The sequence below is a fragment of the Dasypus novemcinctus genome, chromosome 22 (assembly GCF_030445035.2).
Source record: "Dasypus novemcinctus isolate mDasNov1 chromosome 22, mDasNov1.1.hap2, whole genome shotgun sequence".
NCBI classification, from domain to species: Eukaryota; Metazoa; Chordata; class Mammalia; order Cingulata; family Dasypodidae; genus Dasypus; species Dasypus novemcinctus.
In genome coordinates this window covers 59273814-59289182 of record NC_080694.1, presented here as the reverse complement: position 1 = coordinate 59289182, position 15369 = coordinate 59273814, and the positions used below count along the sequence as shown (strand labels likewise).

At 43.1% G+C, this 15369-nt stretch overlaps 7 non-coding genes across 7 annotated transcripts; all 7 read left to right on the top strand.

Annotated features, from left to right (window-relative positions):
- The first annotated feature begins 383 nt into the window (after nucleotides 1–383).
- Nucleotides 384–455, top strand: TRNAW-CCA (transfer RNA tryptophan (anticodon CCA)). The gene has a single exon. It is a non-coding gene; the product is annotated as a tRNA-Trp (tRNA).
- Nucleotides 456–8011: 7556 nt separating this feature from the next.
- TRNAG-GCC (transfer RNA glycine (anticodon GCC)) lies at nucleotides 8012–8082 on the top strand. Its single transcript has one exon. It is a non-coding gene; the product is annotated as a tRNA-Gly (tRNA).
- A 382-nt stretch (nucleotides 8083–8464) lies between these two features.
- TRNAM-CAU (transfer RNA methionine (anticodon CAU)) lies at nucleotides 8465–8536 on the top strand. The gene has a single exon. It is a non-coding gene; the product is annotated as a tRNA-Met (tRNA).
- A 350-nt stretch (nucleotides 8537–8886) lies between these two features.
- On the top strand, nucleotides 8887–8968 carry TRNAS-UGA (transfer RNA serine (anticodon UGA)). The gene has a single exon. It is a non-coding gene; the product is annotated as a tRNA-Ser (tRNA).
- A 1471-nt stretch (nucleotides 8969–10439) lies between these two features.
- TRNAQ-UUG (transfer RNA glutamine (anticodon UUG)) lies at nucleotides 10440–10511 on the top strand. Its single transcript has one exon. It is a non-coding gene; the product is annotated as a tRNA-Gln (tRNA).
- Nucleotides 10512–11046: 535 nt separating this feature from the next.
- On the top strand, nucleotides 11047–11118 carry TRNAQ-UUG (transfer RNA glutamine (anticodon UUG)). Its single transcript has one exon. It is a non-coding gene; the product is annotated as a tRNA-Gln (tRNA).
- Nucleotides 11119–12180: 1062 nt separating this feature from the next.
- Nucleotides 12181–12262, top strand: TRNAS-GCU (transfer RNA serine (anticodon GCU)). Its single transcript has one exon. It is a non-coding gene; the product is annotated as a tRNA-Ser (tRNA).
- The last annotated feature ends 3107 nt before the right edge of the window (nucleotides 12263–15369 follow it).

Sequence of the window (15369 nt, the reverse complement as noted above, 5' to 3'; positions counted from 1 at the left end):
AGAACTGAAACAAAGGGACCATTTGGCCTTTCCTCTCTGTATAAAAGACGTTTGAAAATCTTGTTCCGGGCTCGGGATTCAAACAGAAAGCTCCCGAGTCCGGCCGGCCGTCAATAAACCATTTTTCCTTCTCAAAATCATTCCTGAGTCCTGGCCTCTCTATTCTCAAATAATTGAACTTCTCTTAAATTCCACAACAGTCTCACCCGGAGCGTTTTGGGCTACTGCTTCAGTTGCTTAACCTAATGGGAGAACAGGCTGAATCTACATGAGAAAATTACTCCTTTGGACCTGGAGTGGGGCTGCTGTGCATCCACGTGTCCAGGTCCTTTATTTAGAGGAGGAAAAAGGGGCGTGACGGGGGGAAGGACTGCGGGAGTCGTGACCTCGTGGCGCAACGGTAGCGCATCTGACTCCAGATCAGAAGGTTGCGTGTTCAAGTCACGTCGGGGTCATGTAGGCACCCCTTTTGTGGGAGGGTAGACGACTATTCTGACTGGCCACTGATCTCCAAGATTCAGGATACCCCGATTTGAGATTCCTCGGACCCCACACAAAAAGCCCACTTAGAGTCCCGTTGGGACGGCGATGTGTCTTCTCCTTTGCTCTCGGCTTGCTGATGGGATTTTAAAGTGGAGGCATGGGCAGAGCTGCTTCAGCAGTCTCCTTCAAAGAGAGAATCAGTTCAAACACCCCTCCGTGGCGCCGGGGACCGCGGAGTCTCCTGCTTTCCCTCTACTTTTCTGATGGCCTCTCGTTCCCTTGAGCTGCCCAGGCCCCTCTCTCCTCCACCCATCCTCAGCCCTGCTTCCTGAGGCTGCTTCTGCTCTCCTGCCTCCTCCGCGGCAGGCCTTCTCCCTGGCCTGTGCGCAGCCTGGAGCCTCTTGGACTCCTAAGCCAGCAGGGAGGCTTGCCTCGTTTTACCTGCTGAAGCGTTGTGTTCCATCTGCTCTTTTCTTTCCATCACCACGTGGCCTCCTCCCTTCATTACTTTCTCCTTGCCCCGGCTATAGACATGAACGCCCTGTCTCCAGGAAATCTCTTGTCCGCTAAATCGGCCCCCTTCTTATGCTTAATTTTAAAAGCAATTCTTATCCTGATGTTCCCCTGCTTAGAAGAAAAGAAAACTACCGACGGTGCATATTAATCCTGTGTCCCCCGGACCTTCTTTCAATGCATTATGCTCCTGCCCACCTCAGGGCTGTTGCAGCTACCATTTCCTCAAAAAGAAAAGTTCTCTGTCCTCTGCTGTATGATTTAGACACTCATCCTTCAATTGTCAACCGAAACGAAATCCCACTTTCCCCGATGAAGCCTTCCCCTGATGCCAAAACAAGGTGTCCTCCTTCATATTTTTTCTTTTATTTATGTATTTGTTTGTTTGTTTATTTTAGTTGCATTGTTTTTGAAGATACATAGATCACAAAAAAATGTTACATTAAACAAATTTCAGAGGTTCCCATATACCCCATACCGCACCCCACCCACTCCTCCCACATCAACAACCTTTTTCATCATTATAGCACATTTATTGCATTTGGTAAATACATTTTGGAGAACTGTTGCATGGCATGAATTATAGTTTACATTGTAGTTTACACTTTCCTCCAGTCCATCCAGTGGGTTGTGGCAGAATATATAATGTCCAGCATCTGTCCCTCCCTGCAATATCATTTAGGACAACTCCAGATTCCAAAAATGCTCCCACATCACATCTCTTCTTCCCTCTCCCCACCCTCAGCAACTCCCGTGGCCACTTTCTTCACATCAATGCTACAATTTCTTCCATTACTAGTCACAACAGTTCTATAGTAGAATACCAGTAAATCCACTCTAATCCATAATTTATTCCTCCATCCTGTGGGCCCTGGGATGGTGATGTCCACTCCAACTCCATATGGAGAGGGGGCTTAGATCCCACATAGTTAATGGATCTCTTACATACTTTTTAATGTAACATTTTGTGTGATCTATATATCTTAAAAAAAAAAAAATCCCTCATCCAGAAAAAAAAAAAAAGACGAGGTCCTCTAGGTGTTTGTTCCTGGAGCCTTACTCTCCCTGGACCACCTACCCTCTTGCAATAAGTTGCATCTGACACTTACAAGCTGCAGTGTACACTCTGCGAGGACTGGGTCTGTCGATGAGTCTGTGTTTTTTGTTTATGATTGTAGCCTAAGTGCTTAGCCATGTGTCCTACAGAAAAGGCACTCGCTAATTTTTGAGGAGCAATGGAAGGAAATGGCAGATACTTCACTCTTAGCTTTCCTATGGCTTGGCTAAACGTTTCTCCAAAGGGCGCAGGGTGGTGCAGTGGCGCACCCTGCCCTGGCAACTCAAAGAACAAGGTGTAAAACCATCCTCTACCGGAACAGTCCTTTTCCCATAAAATGTTTTATTTCCCATAAAATGAACCTATGCAACGAAAATGCTAGGGTATTGCCCTACTAAGAACAAATTGGATTACCATGTTTATGTTACTTAGATCATATATTTTGACATTCCTTGTGAAGCAGGCTAATAAGATAGGGAATTAATAGACGGATCTGGAAGCTAACAGGGAGTCCACGTGGACATCAGAAACCCCCAAAACGGCTGCTGGAGGAACCCCACCTCCAGGATTCTGCTACTCAGAGCAAAAACTCCTTCCCGGGAACAAGGGAAAGCCCGGATGTTCTCTAGGAACTTAATCATTGGGTCCTCACTAAGAAATTGAAAGGTGGAAAAGTCGATCCAAACAGCAAAGAGCTAACCCCCCTCCCCTTCTATTTGCAAAGGGGCGGAATAATTAGCAATTTAAAAGCAAACCGAGAGGCTTGAGTGTTCTTCTCGCCTTACTCTTTCGCCTGTGGACCTGTCCTCCTCTCTGTATGCTGCTGTCCCGTTTTTCCTCTTCCATGTGGCCACGCAAGTAACCCTGGGGACTATCATCTATAATGGGGAATTGTAGCTTGTAAAGCAGTCCTCTTCATCCCTTTTCACCCCCTTCCTCCCTACCTGGGACCCCTGCTCTGTTTTTTTCTGTTATTTTCTCCCATTTCTCTTCCCTCCCTACCTAAATAAATTACTGGCCTAACTCACCCGGCATGCTTTCAAAATTAATTTCTGCAGCATAGCCAAGAACCTACATAAAATCTCGGAACACTTGACCTGTCTTTTGCCATTTAAGACAGTGAGAAACATGAGTATCTCCCAAAATGTGGAAAGGGGATAACTTTCATTAAAAAAAAAAAAATCAAGTTGACGTTTCTGACATCACTATTCCTGAAAGGTATGATGTAGTGTTTTCTGTCAAACTGTATAGTTATTATACAGTCATTATTTTCTGTGTCTTATTCTGGGCCTCATTAGTCTCCTCCTAAACTGGGAACTGGTCCAGGGGTAAGGGGAGCATTATTTACTGGCTGTTATGTAACAGGCATGATGCTAGATGCTTGACATTAGGCATTTCTCCCAACCCCCCCGTCTCCGTGAGTTTTATCTAACTCTTCATTTTCCAGGTAACAAAAATGAAAATTGCCATAAAGAACATGCTTAAAGTCATAATCTAAATAAGGGGCAAACCAGATAGGAACTTAGATTTTTTTCTGACACCAGATCATGTAGTTGATCGGTTGTTAAAGGTTACTTTTAAAAAATAATAACATCATGACCTTCATGCAAATATAAAATGAGTGTATGCCAACAATTAATTTAACTGAATAATTAATGATGAAACCTGATAGCTATTCCAACCAATTCAAAGGACAATTAAAAAACATTATACAACCTCTTATATATTTTTTAATGTAATGTTTTTTATGATCTATGTATCTTTAAAAAAAAGACAATTAAAAAAAAAAACCAAGAACACACATGCACAGGCAATTAGGAATGCTGAAATGAATTTATAAATAGATGCAAAATAGTCAGTATTTCCAGAACACTAATCACTTAATAATCACTTGTATTCCATAAAGCACAAGCCATTTACATTTTTATGGTAAAGAGTTATTTGCATTATAAGTTTTCTACAATTTACAGAGTTGTAAAATCACTCTAACACAATAAAGGGTATAGGCCTCTATAGAATCAAATAACTCAGATGTGCTCTGGACAGGACACAAGAATTAGAGAAAAAAACCCAGTTTTATTCACAATCCATCCAAAGTGTGCAATCAATGACAGTGATTTTTTTGTGTCCATTTCGAAGACTTTTACTATTTTTCCTGACACAGCAAAGATATCCAAGGACTTATTCATAGTCATAGAAGTGAAAAAATTATAACCAATCCAGAACACTGACAGAAGACTGGTTTGAAAAAATTGTTAATTATAGAATGAAATGTTGTGTAGACACTAAAATGATATCAAAGAAGACTAATGGTATAGAAAGTTTTAAGACATTTGCAATATAAAAAAGATGTATTCAGCAGCTATTTACTGTGTACTCTGATAGGCCAATCAAATTATGCAGTCTTATGATCTATATGGTTAACTGTTAAATGGTAACACCACAATAGTATTAAGAATTATCTGTGGGTATGGAATTAGACATTATTTTAACTTGCTTTTTTGCTGACTTCTGTTTTTCAAATGTTTTATGATAGATTGGTTTTATTTGAAAAGAGGAAAATATACAAATTATGTTAAAAGTTACTAAGCATATACTCTGTACTAATTCTATAGAAAGATGAATCACAAATAAGGGCTCTGCTTTAAAGGAAATAAGAGTATGGAGATAGTATCAATTCACAATTAGGGTAAACCAGGACAAGTATATACATGACCCAGATAGAGTGTAGAGATGTGACAGTGATTGACTATCTGACAAGGTGAATGTCAAGAATATAGAATGTGGGCTTTAGTTAGTGTAGCAGTTTGATGTGGCTATGAATTCCAGAAATAGACATTGGATTATGCTTGTAATCTGATCTGTACCTGGACATGATTGAGTTTTGATTGGGGCCTTGAGTTCCCACCTCTTGGTGGGTGGGCACTCACAGATAAAAGGCATGGCAAAGAACAGAGTTGAGGGTTTTTCTGATGTTAGAGTTTGATGCTGAAGACTTAAGCTGGAGCCCTGGGAAGCCAGCACAGAGGGGAAAGAGAAGCCAGCCCCAGGAAGAAGGGAACCTTGAACCCAGAGTAAAGCAAGCCCCAGGAACTTAGGAACCCAAGAAGCCTGAACCCTCGCAGGCATCAGCAGACATCTTGCTCCAGATAGACTTTGGTGAGGGAAGTAACTTATGCTTTATAGCCTGGTATCTGTAAGCTCCTACTCTAAATAAATAGCCTTTATAAAAACCAACCAATTTCTGGTATTTTGCATCAGCACCTCTTCTGCTGCCTAATACAGTTAGGAATTCAGAGAGCAGGACACCAGAGCAGAATTTTAAACAATAAATGGGAGTTACTTTGGAAGAAAAAAAAAAAGGGTGGGAGGGCAGAGAAAATAATCTACAGAATCTGGGTAGATACGCTTTTAAAAAAATTTTTTATATAGATGACAGAAAAAGCTCTAGGATTTCTAACATGGGTGTGATGATTAATTTTTGGGTCAACTTGGCTGACTTACGGTGATCAGTTGTTTGGTCAAGCAAGTACTGGCCTGACTGTTACCGTGAGGTTACTTTGTGGCTTTAAGTCATTTGTCAGATGATTGCATCTACAGCTGATGACATCCACAATCAACAGTACAATGAGAGGAGGCTCCTTATCCAATCAGCCTGAAGCCTTAAAACAAATAAGTGAGGATTTCAGCATTCCAAGAATTTCTATCTCTATGTCAGCCAGCTCACTTCTCTCAGGGAATTCAGCTTCACCTTAACTGAGTTTCCAACTTGCCACTTGCCCTACAGAATTTGGACTTGCCGATCCCTATAATAAATCTATTTTTATATGCATATATGTATGTATGTATGTTAGATCTGTTTCTCTGAAGAACCCTGACTAATATAGGTTTTTATGAATGAAAAGGTGGTATGATTATTTTAAAATACCCAATAAACTTTAAAAAGTGCTTTGTTTTTATGCTCCCATATCACCTTGAAGATGCTTCTGTCACTGCAGTAAACTATGTAAATTGTATGTTCACTTGCCTGTTTCGTCCATCAAACTCTAAACCTGTTGAGGGCAGAAATCACATAAGTTTTTCCCAGGACCCTGCCTAGTTCAAACACATAGTAGGAGATTTTTGAATATCTGTTAAATGGAAGGAAATTAATAGGAGTTAAGAAGGCAGAATGTTACATTGTGTCTTACAATATTATTTCTCTGTATCATGAAGAATATGTGGATTGTTGAGCTGTAATTGTTGGGCTATTGCAACATGAGACTGAATAACAGGTAGGAATCTCCTTTAAATGAATACCTTGAGCAGTTCCATTAGGCTTTATCACACCCTATGTGAAACATCCTCAAGACTACTTAAATTGCCTCTGTTAGTCTATCACCAGAACCCTTCTTGTCATTAAATCTCCCTCCAGAAATCTTCACAGTCAGGATCAAGGTGACCTGAACTGGGGATGTGACTATTCTAGTCTCAAAAAAAAAATGTTATAAGCAACCTGCCAAATTGCTGAATTGTATTCAGATTTAAAACATCAGTCTCCTAATTACCTTCAGGTGATAATTTCACTGAGTTTGCACTCCTGGTAAAGCTGCAACCGCCCCAATCCTTGGAGCTGGGAGCACAAGAAAACTGTAGTCGCGTCTGGGAGGTTGACTGTCTTCCAAAATAATGTTTGTACTTGATCTCACATATGGGTTCCCCAATTTTAGATTTTGTATATGCATACACTTTTGTCTTCACCAGATTTATCTTTTAACTGAGCATTTGGGGCTCATTCCCCACTCTCACCCTCAGTGCTTCTAGCCAGAATGTCTGACATACTGATATAAGCATAATTATTAACTCCAATATTTGATAAGGAAGTGTTGTATTCTGCCTCTATTTCAAAGCGGATACCCAAGTATTCTTTCCATAAAATGCTAATCCAAACCTTGTTTAACTAAGAATCAAGGAATACCAGGCACTATGCTTTAATTTCCAATAGGATGCATATTCACACAATGAGTATTTTAAATTTTATTGAGACAACTAAAATATTTTCTAGCTGATTTTTTCCAGAGTTTTAAAAAAAATAATGTGCTTTTAAGTTTCTTAAGGAAAATACATCTATAATTTATGGGAACCTTGTATTGAATGCGCGAATTGAAACCATCCTCACAGTTTACTGCCTCTATTAACATGAGTTCAGTATTCTAAAGTATTTACTGTTCTACGCTGATGAAAACTAAGAATTATGTAACTTAACCAAGTTTATTGTATATCACTCATTCCACCCGGATCAGATTCTTCTACTGCTAAGATTTGGAAAAACCTAGTTTGTGACACAAAGAACTCTCCAAAGGACAATAGTCTCTTAATTTGCATTGCAGTTTCCTGCCTTTCCTCTCTGTCAAAGCTTCCTGATCATAGTTGCCAAATAAATCCTCCCAGGACATGGTACAGTAACGTCTGTATTCTGAAGAAGAGGTGAAAAGATAGAGATTAGAGGGATTAAATGAGAGGCATGTGAAAAATTTCTAGCTTTCACTTTTATAATCCAGTCTACCTAAGCCCCAGTACCTCCTTGAAAACTAAACTAAGGATTTATTTCAGTAGAGAAAATTTACTGGTCGTTGTTTATCAGTCGTAGTCTATGTGTTGGCTTTTTTCCTGTCCAACCGAAAGTCATCAAAATAGTCCCCTGCCCCCCACACACCAAAGGGACCTTCATGGCTACAGCAGCCCATCACCGGGAGGTCACTCTCTGCATTGGGCGCGTAATGGGGAGTTAGGTATGGAGGACGCTTTGGAAGATGCTTGTTTCTATCATTTCCGCTTCTAATGACCATAACCTCTTTGCCGAATTTGGCTCTCCGCAACAAAATGACAATAGACTCTTTATTCAAAATACATTCTCATTATTGTACTGAGATCACTTGTATATATATGGGAGCCAACTGAAAACCTGTCTCCCGTAAAGCATTGGTGGTTCAGTGGTAGAATTCTCGCCTGCCACGCGGGAGGCCCGGGTTCGATTCCCGGCCAATGCAATCATAATTTTCATACTGCAGGAAAAGAACGTTTTCACTGAAAACCACCAACCGAAGTTGAGAGATACCGTCGTTATTGCAATCTCACTTTATAGTTTATGCTAATTAGCATGCTTTGCTTTTCCAAAGATCTGAAACATCTAATCCTGTTCGGGCGCCAGTGAACTTGGGGATGTGGGCTGGTTCACGTTCCTCCTCCGACTTTGGCGGGTCTGCGTCTTTCCGGGGAGAGTTTTAAGCCGATGGCATTTGACGGTAGTGTGTGACTGTACGGATGTTAAGGTGCTCTCGGAGGCAGACTAAAGGGAAGCTGAAAGACAGGAAACCGTAACTCCCGAAATTGTAGCCTTGTATAATTTCTGAAACAACCGTTGTCTCGTGGAGCAGAGTGGCGCAGCGGAAGCGTGCTGGGCCCATAACCCAGAGGTCGATGGATCGAAACCATCCTCTGCTAGTCCTATTATTTAATACAGACTTCACAAAAAATCAATTACACCACCCTGAACTTCGAGGTATATCTTAGATCTCCATATGCAGTTTTCGGTCTCCCAGACCTGGGGAGCACTAAGTCTCCCAAAGGTTGGAATGTGACTCTTGTAAGAGGTACAGTGCGTCATACCTCGGACTGGTGTATTTGTAACTTTTCTAATCATCTCCACCTTCAGAAGTCTTTAGTTTTTATTTTTTTCAGGCCGTGGTTACAGGCACTCAGGCGTTCATTATAGACACTACTAATACGAACATTTTCTAATATGAACCCTATTATTCCTCATGGGAATATATCCGGATATTATGTCTGTGTATGTAGTCGTGGCCGAGTGGTTAAGGCGATGGACTTGAAATCCATTGGGGTCTCCCCGCGCAGGTTCGAATCCTGCCGACTACGAGCGTTTTCTTTGTAGAAAAATCTGCAGGGCCAAATCTGAACACCGGTTATCAAAATCACAACGAATAGGTTTGTTTCCCTCGGTTGTTTTTATCTTTCTCCACAAAATTGAAACCAGTTTAATGACGTTTTGTGGAACAGTAAGTAGAGGAATTGCTTGAAAATGAGTTTTGGTAACTTGCTGAAAACACCAGGGATTTCTGATTCCATTACATACATACTAAAGAAATAATCAAATCAATGTTGTTTTGACTAATTCTTTTTTAATTGTTCTCTCCCTATTATTCTTTCTTTCTTTCTTTCTTTCTTTTTTAAACAAATTGTGGTAAAATATACATAACATAAAATTTCCCATTTTAACCACTTTCAAAATTATCATTCTTAACTGAAATACTTGAGGTAGGAAAAGGCTCAGCTCAGGTCTGACTCCCCAAGCCTCTCCTGCCTCTGATTTCTTATACCTGTTGATCTTCAAAGAATTTGGGTATATTTAGTGCATTGTACTCGTGAGCAAACTGATGTCCTGGAATCGATATTTTTAGCAGAAATGTCCAATATTTCCTCCCCTTTCTCACTACATCCCGGAGTCAGAATTGCAGAGAGGAAATACCAGATAGGGAATTTTCAGAACTGTTGTCAGACGTTGGCTAAGTCTTATTCTTTAAAATTATTTTTCCTTCCTCAAAACGCTCTTGTACTTTCTCTTTCTCATACACATGCAAGAAAGTAAGTGTAGCAGAAATTTAGTATTATCTTTAATACATAAGCAATCCATCCATCCATTAGGAAATGCAGGTAAGCAATGAGAAGGAAGTAAAAAATATTTTAAAGGTAAGTTTTTTAAATCCCCGAAATTACCAGTGAATTCCCGAAACTTGTAATTATTTGGCTTTTTTTTTTCTTTATGTGTTTTCCACATGCATCCTATGAGATTTCTAAGTGATGTAACTTTCCTTTATAAACCCACAGGTAGACAAACAAGCGCTCGTGATCCAGATAAGAAATTCAGTGAGTGTAGGTTTGATTTTGCAAGGAATGCCCATACTCAAAACTTCCGCGGCAAGTAAGACCAATTTCAAGTAAAGGTGAGCTCACTTTCGGCTTTAGAATTCTTTATTGTTATTATCATTATTATTTTACCTATTTCAATGCCCTCCAGCCAGACCACCAGAAACACATCTGTAGTTAAAGAAATTGGGTTAATTGCTGTTGGAAAACCTTAGTAAAAAGGGTGTTGAAAAGGGCCTTATGACAGCATTTGTGCTTGCGTGGGGTGACTTTGATGCGGTTGCTAGGAAGCGGGGCCTTGTTCTGGATTGGATCCTACAGGAAAAAGAAGGCGCACAGATAAGATGTCATTTTGGATTCCGGGAACCTACAAGTTCTCCACGCATCCAGGAACCTCTCCACCGCACGCGTCCAACGCTGAAAACGCTTTGCCGAAGGCCTCCCAAGAAATCAAAACGTCGTTGGCCCCATGGTGTAATGGTTAGCACTCTGGACTTTGAATCCAGCGATCCGAGTTCAAATCTCGGTGGGACCTGTTTTGGCGCTCCTCCTCCTCCCCACCAAGTCCTCACGGTAGGTACCTGGTCACTTGCAAACCTGAAACCTTATCCCAATCTGCAACGAGACCCTTTACCAAAAGCGAACAAGAAATAAAACAACCAAGTGAAGACGTCCCGTACACTTGCCACAGGAAATCCTCCTTCAACCCTTCTCCTTTCCTCCTCTCGCCTTTGAGGCTGGTGTTTGCCTTGGTGCCCCGGGACCTTCCTTGCTGATGGCCCTGGAGTCTGGAGGGCCCATGCCACTCCCCCACCTCCAACCTCAGTTCTTCCTTTTGGAGCTACTGAATAGGTTCCAGCAGCTTCTAACCATCAGCTCAGACCCGGACAGTCCGTATGGCATGTGCGTCTCTGCCGTCAGGTTTCTGTGTTCTTTTCGAAGTGTTTGTCTTGAATACAGTCGATATTTAGTCAATATTTGTTAGGTACGTTGAACCTGGAAGTCAGTGAATAGTGAGCATGCGCTGTAATGAATATTCATAGATAGTTCACTGACCTTTTCCCTATCTGGGCCCCATGGTGTAATGGTTAGCACTCTGGACTTTGAATCCAGCGATCCGAGTTCAAATCTCGGTGGGACCTTCTCTCGTTTTGGTACACCTGTCCCGGCACTAATCAAATAATGAGCATTTCCAGGCGTGCGTGGACCCAACCTTCCACTTGGGGTGTCTTCTCCCGAGGAGAAAGGGTGGCGCTCTACCGCCCCTTACTCTCTCCCGTGGTCGCTGAAGAGCATCAGTTGGTATCCTTCTCCAGCCTTTGCTGAATCTTCTCTTTTTCTTCAGCCACCACTTCTGGCCTGGTTCCCTCTTCAGGTATGCGCCTGCGATTCTTTCTCCGCTCGAGCCCTCTCAAAAGGCATCGGGGTGATGCGAGCGTGTACCTAAGAATCGGAGGAGCAAGCTCTTCCCTGAGCCCCCAGGAGAGAACGCTCAGCGCCCTGGACTCGGAAGCCACCCGTCTCATCCCGGCTCTGGAACCTCAGCGAGAACTGGCTTTTTCCCCTTTAGAGCTTCCCCTGCAAAGCAAAGGAAAGCCAGCAACCCAACCCAGCCCCCTCAGACATGCCCACGTGTCTCTAAAACAGGTCCAAAACATTTAGGGTGACCTCGGGAACCAATCACAATTTAACCTTAACTCAAACTCTCCCACCTTGACCCCATGCCCCACCTGGACTTCCTAGAGGGGTGGTAATTAGTTTATCACCCCATACGCTTCCTAGAGGGGTGGTAATTAGCTTATTACCCCATACGGCGGGCATCGTTCAGAGTGGGCATTGCGCCGAGGAGCGTCCAGGGGAGCAAAAATAAATACTACACACCTGGCCTAATGACGGTCTTAATATGCATGGCCTAATAGAAATGAGGAAATCCGATTTGATTTTTAAAATGAAAGCGGCCACTAACCATTTTCCCGTTTCTTCCTCTTTCCCTTGAGAAATTATTTTGTCTTTGTCAGGTATCCTACCCCACTTCCCGATTGTAGTCTCCTGCTTATTTCCTATTCTTTTATTAAAACAGGGGCTCATTTATAGAGAGTAAAGGCAAGCGCTTCTCTTAGAAACATACTATAAAACACCAGATGCTAAAGGCCAGCCTGCCCTATAAAGAATCATATAGAGCACCCGGGAAGCGGACGCCCACAGACGAGGTGGCCGAGTGGTTAAGGCGATGGACTGCTAATCCATTGTGCTCTGCACGCGTGGGTTCGAATCCCATCCTCGTCGTTCGCTTTCCTCCCGCTGCCGGGCGAGGTTGAGGTTTTATCTTTCCTTGAATGACACCTCCCCATTACCTGTTACCTGGCGTAAAAGCTGTAGGTGCAGATTCCATTTTATAGAGGACTCCGGAGTTGAGATTTGCTCAAACCCTGGCAGCGCGTTTAAGCGCAGGTAAGAAACGTCTTCCACCTCCCCCGCCCGGGCCGAGCTGTGTTTCTGGCTCCTGCAGCCGCTGCACGGGAAATCTTTGGAAAACCCTCTCACTTTGGCCTTCATAGTTGTTTGGTGAACACCTGCACCAGCAGGCCGGGTGCTCTCTCCTGCCTGCGGCCCAAACAGTGGTGGGAGTTCGCACGCAGTTGGGATGCTTTCCCAAAACGCGGAGCGCTCAGCCCCACCCGGGCAGGTAAAACCTGAATTTCTGACGGTGGCGCCGCAGGTGATTCCAAAGGATCTCCTTGGCCGAGCACCGCTGGCCGCGCTTCTCTCCCCACTCACTGGCCCTACTCGCTCGTGGCACTTTTTCGCAGGAGTCCTCTGCGGCTTGCTAATCCCACGCACACTTCCAGGCCCGGCTCTAGACCCTCCTAGTGCCTGTTCTCCCCACCTCTCGCTCTGGCCAAACCCTCGCTTTACCGGACCCTGTCCCCACGCTCTCCTTTTGCTCGCTCTGTGCCTTCTGCCCGGGACGGTCGCCGCTCCTTTCTGGCACATTCTGTTTTGCCAGCCTAGCGCACGTGTAGTCCCCCTTCCCGTGAAGCTGCAAACGGAAAGGGGCGTTCTCTTTTTTGAACTGAACTGATTTTCTTTTCTTTTTTATTTCTTTCAACTGATTGAAATGGAATGTCCTTTCTAAGCGCCAACAGCTTCCAGTTGTCTCTTCTTTGATCCTCTTCTGCCTCGTGGACCTTAATTTTAAGCACGTAATCCACAAAATCTCACCAGTCACCTGTTTCCACTTTAGAGCGAGCTAAAGCAAGGTGCCATCCATGCAGGTTGGACTAGCGACTTTGACAGGGACCCTAGAGGTTATATCACCGAACAAAAAACCCCCTTTATCACCTCTTCCTGTTTTACAGATGGGGAAACTGAGGTAAAGAGCAGTCAGGCCAATTGTTTAAAAGTTACAGAACCAAGCTTACCTCACGAAGGCCCAAGGAACCAGGGCCGTTTTGGACCAAATGGTTTGAATCCTGAGACCGCGGTTGTGACTTGGGACGCCTTGAAAACGCTACTGAAATTAAATTCTATTAAGTGGGAATCTCCCAAAGCTGTGTGCGGCTTGAAGGCTAAGAAGAGAGAATTTTTGGGCAATAACTGTTTCTAAGTTTTGCCTAACAAAATATTCCTTACACGCATACGTGGCTCAAAGATGGTTTATAAACTTTGATTTAATCTTGGAAATGAAAACAACTTGGCAGGTGCTGACCCAGATTGAAAGCCAAAGTGTGTTTTTCAGGCATTGGGTGATAACGCTTTGTGTATTGTGCCTTTCTCTAACGCAGAGCCAGTGATGCTTGACGGGCCTACCTACCTACAGTCCCTCTAATCATCCTTGGGAATAAGGTTCAAGGCATAGCGCCGTTTTATATCCTCTGCCTCCAACTTTGTACGCAGTAAATACTCAAGCGATATGTGTAAGAGAAATGCTTAGAGATGATGGAGTCTAGCATTTGGGAGTAAAGGTGAAGGACCTGGAACTGAGACCCCTGAACTGAGGTCAAGGAGCCATGTGAGCGCAGCACATTGCCTCGAGTCCACTCACTCGGAGTTTCAAGTTGCTTCGTGTGATGGCGCCAGGAAATAGGGAGAAGATCTAAAGCTACGAGCTAACACCACCGAAGACTGGGAAGGAATAGCCAGGCAGAGGACAGGGTGAGGAGGAAGGGAAGAAAACGCCAGCTGGTTTTCTCCTCGAGATGAAGATGTAGAAGAGGCAGTGGGGAGCAAGGAGGATACTGAGCCAGGCCCTGCAGCCAGCACCGTTCTCTCACGTGTTACAATGCAATTCACTGGGCGATGTCCTGAGAATTTCTGGATTATCCTATTTACATTTTATCCTTTGCATCATCTTCCTTGCTGGTTTACAAACCACTTCTCAGAGGATCTGATCACGTCATCAAAAATAAACAAGTAAATGCTTGAAGGCATTTTGCGTGTGTGTGGTGGGGGGAGGGATTGCAATTCTGTCAAAGCAGGGCATTTGTCACACCTTTAATGACACACCTAACAATGATTTACGTGTACCCAAGTCTTTTGCAGCGTTACAGAGTACAGAGGGAAATGCGGCCATTGTGCCTCTGCCCCTGCCCCGTTTTGAACCCAAAGCTTCTGTTTTCTCCTCTTAACTCCTAGAGGGGAAGAAAAAGGAGTACATTAAGAAGAAAAGAGCAAACACTTTACAATATCTCCAGAATCGAATTGCTCCTCATTATTTTATACCACTTTCACCAGGGACAGAGTATGCTTGGTGGTTATGGAATGTTTGTAAGTAAAAGCTAAAAATAAAACAATAAAATGGCAAATGGTTGAAGCAGGAGAAGTCAATCTTCTATTAAGAATAAATAGTACAAGAAAACAGGGTCATTCAAGAACTCATTGAAATTAAGGTCCTGCCATTACTTAGACATTATACACAAATATACACATGTGTGTGTATAATATATTATAATCTTTTGACATATATAGATAGATTTATATGATTATTTGAATTCTCTGAATCGGTTTCTTCATTAAATAAATGAATAAATCACTTCTCACTGCTTCCACTGCTCGCACTGAAGCCCAAGCCACCTAATTTGTGTCTGTTTCCCACCTTGCCCATTACGATCTTTTGCCAATCCGGTAGCCAGCGGAGTCCTACCAAAGGGTAAGTCAGATGATGCTCCTCTGCTGCAAAGCTTCCACCCTGTCTCCTGTGACTCAGCGTATAAGCCAAAGTCACTTCATGGCCTGGAAGGCCTGGCATGATTTGGTCCACTACGACCTCTCCGGCCTTACCTGCTGTCATGCCTTTTGTTGCTCAGTCTCCTCCAGTCACCCCAGCTTCTTTGCTGTTCCATGAACATTCCAGGAACAGTCCTACGTCTCGGCATTTGCACTTGCTATTCCCT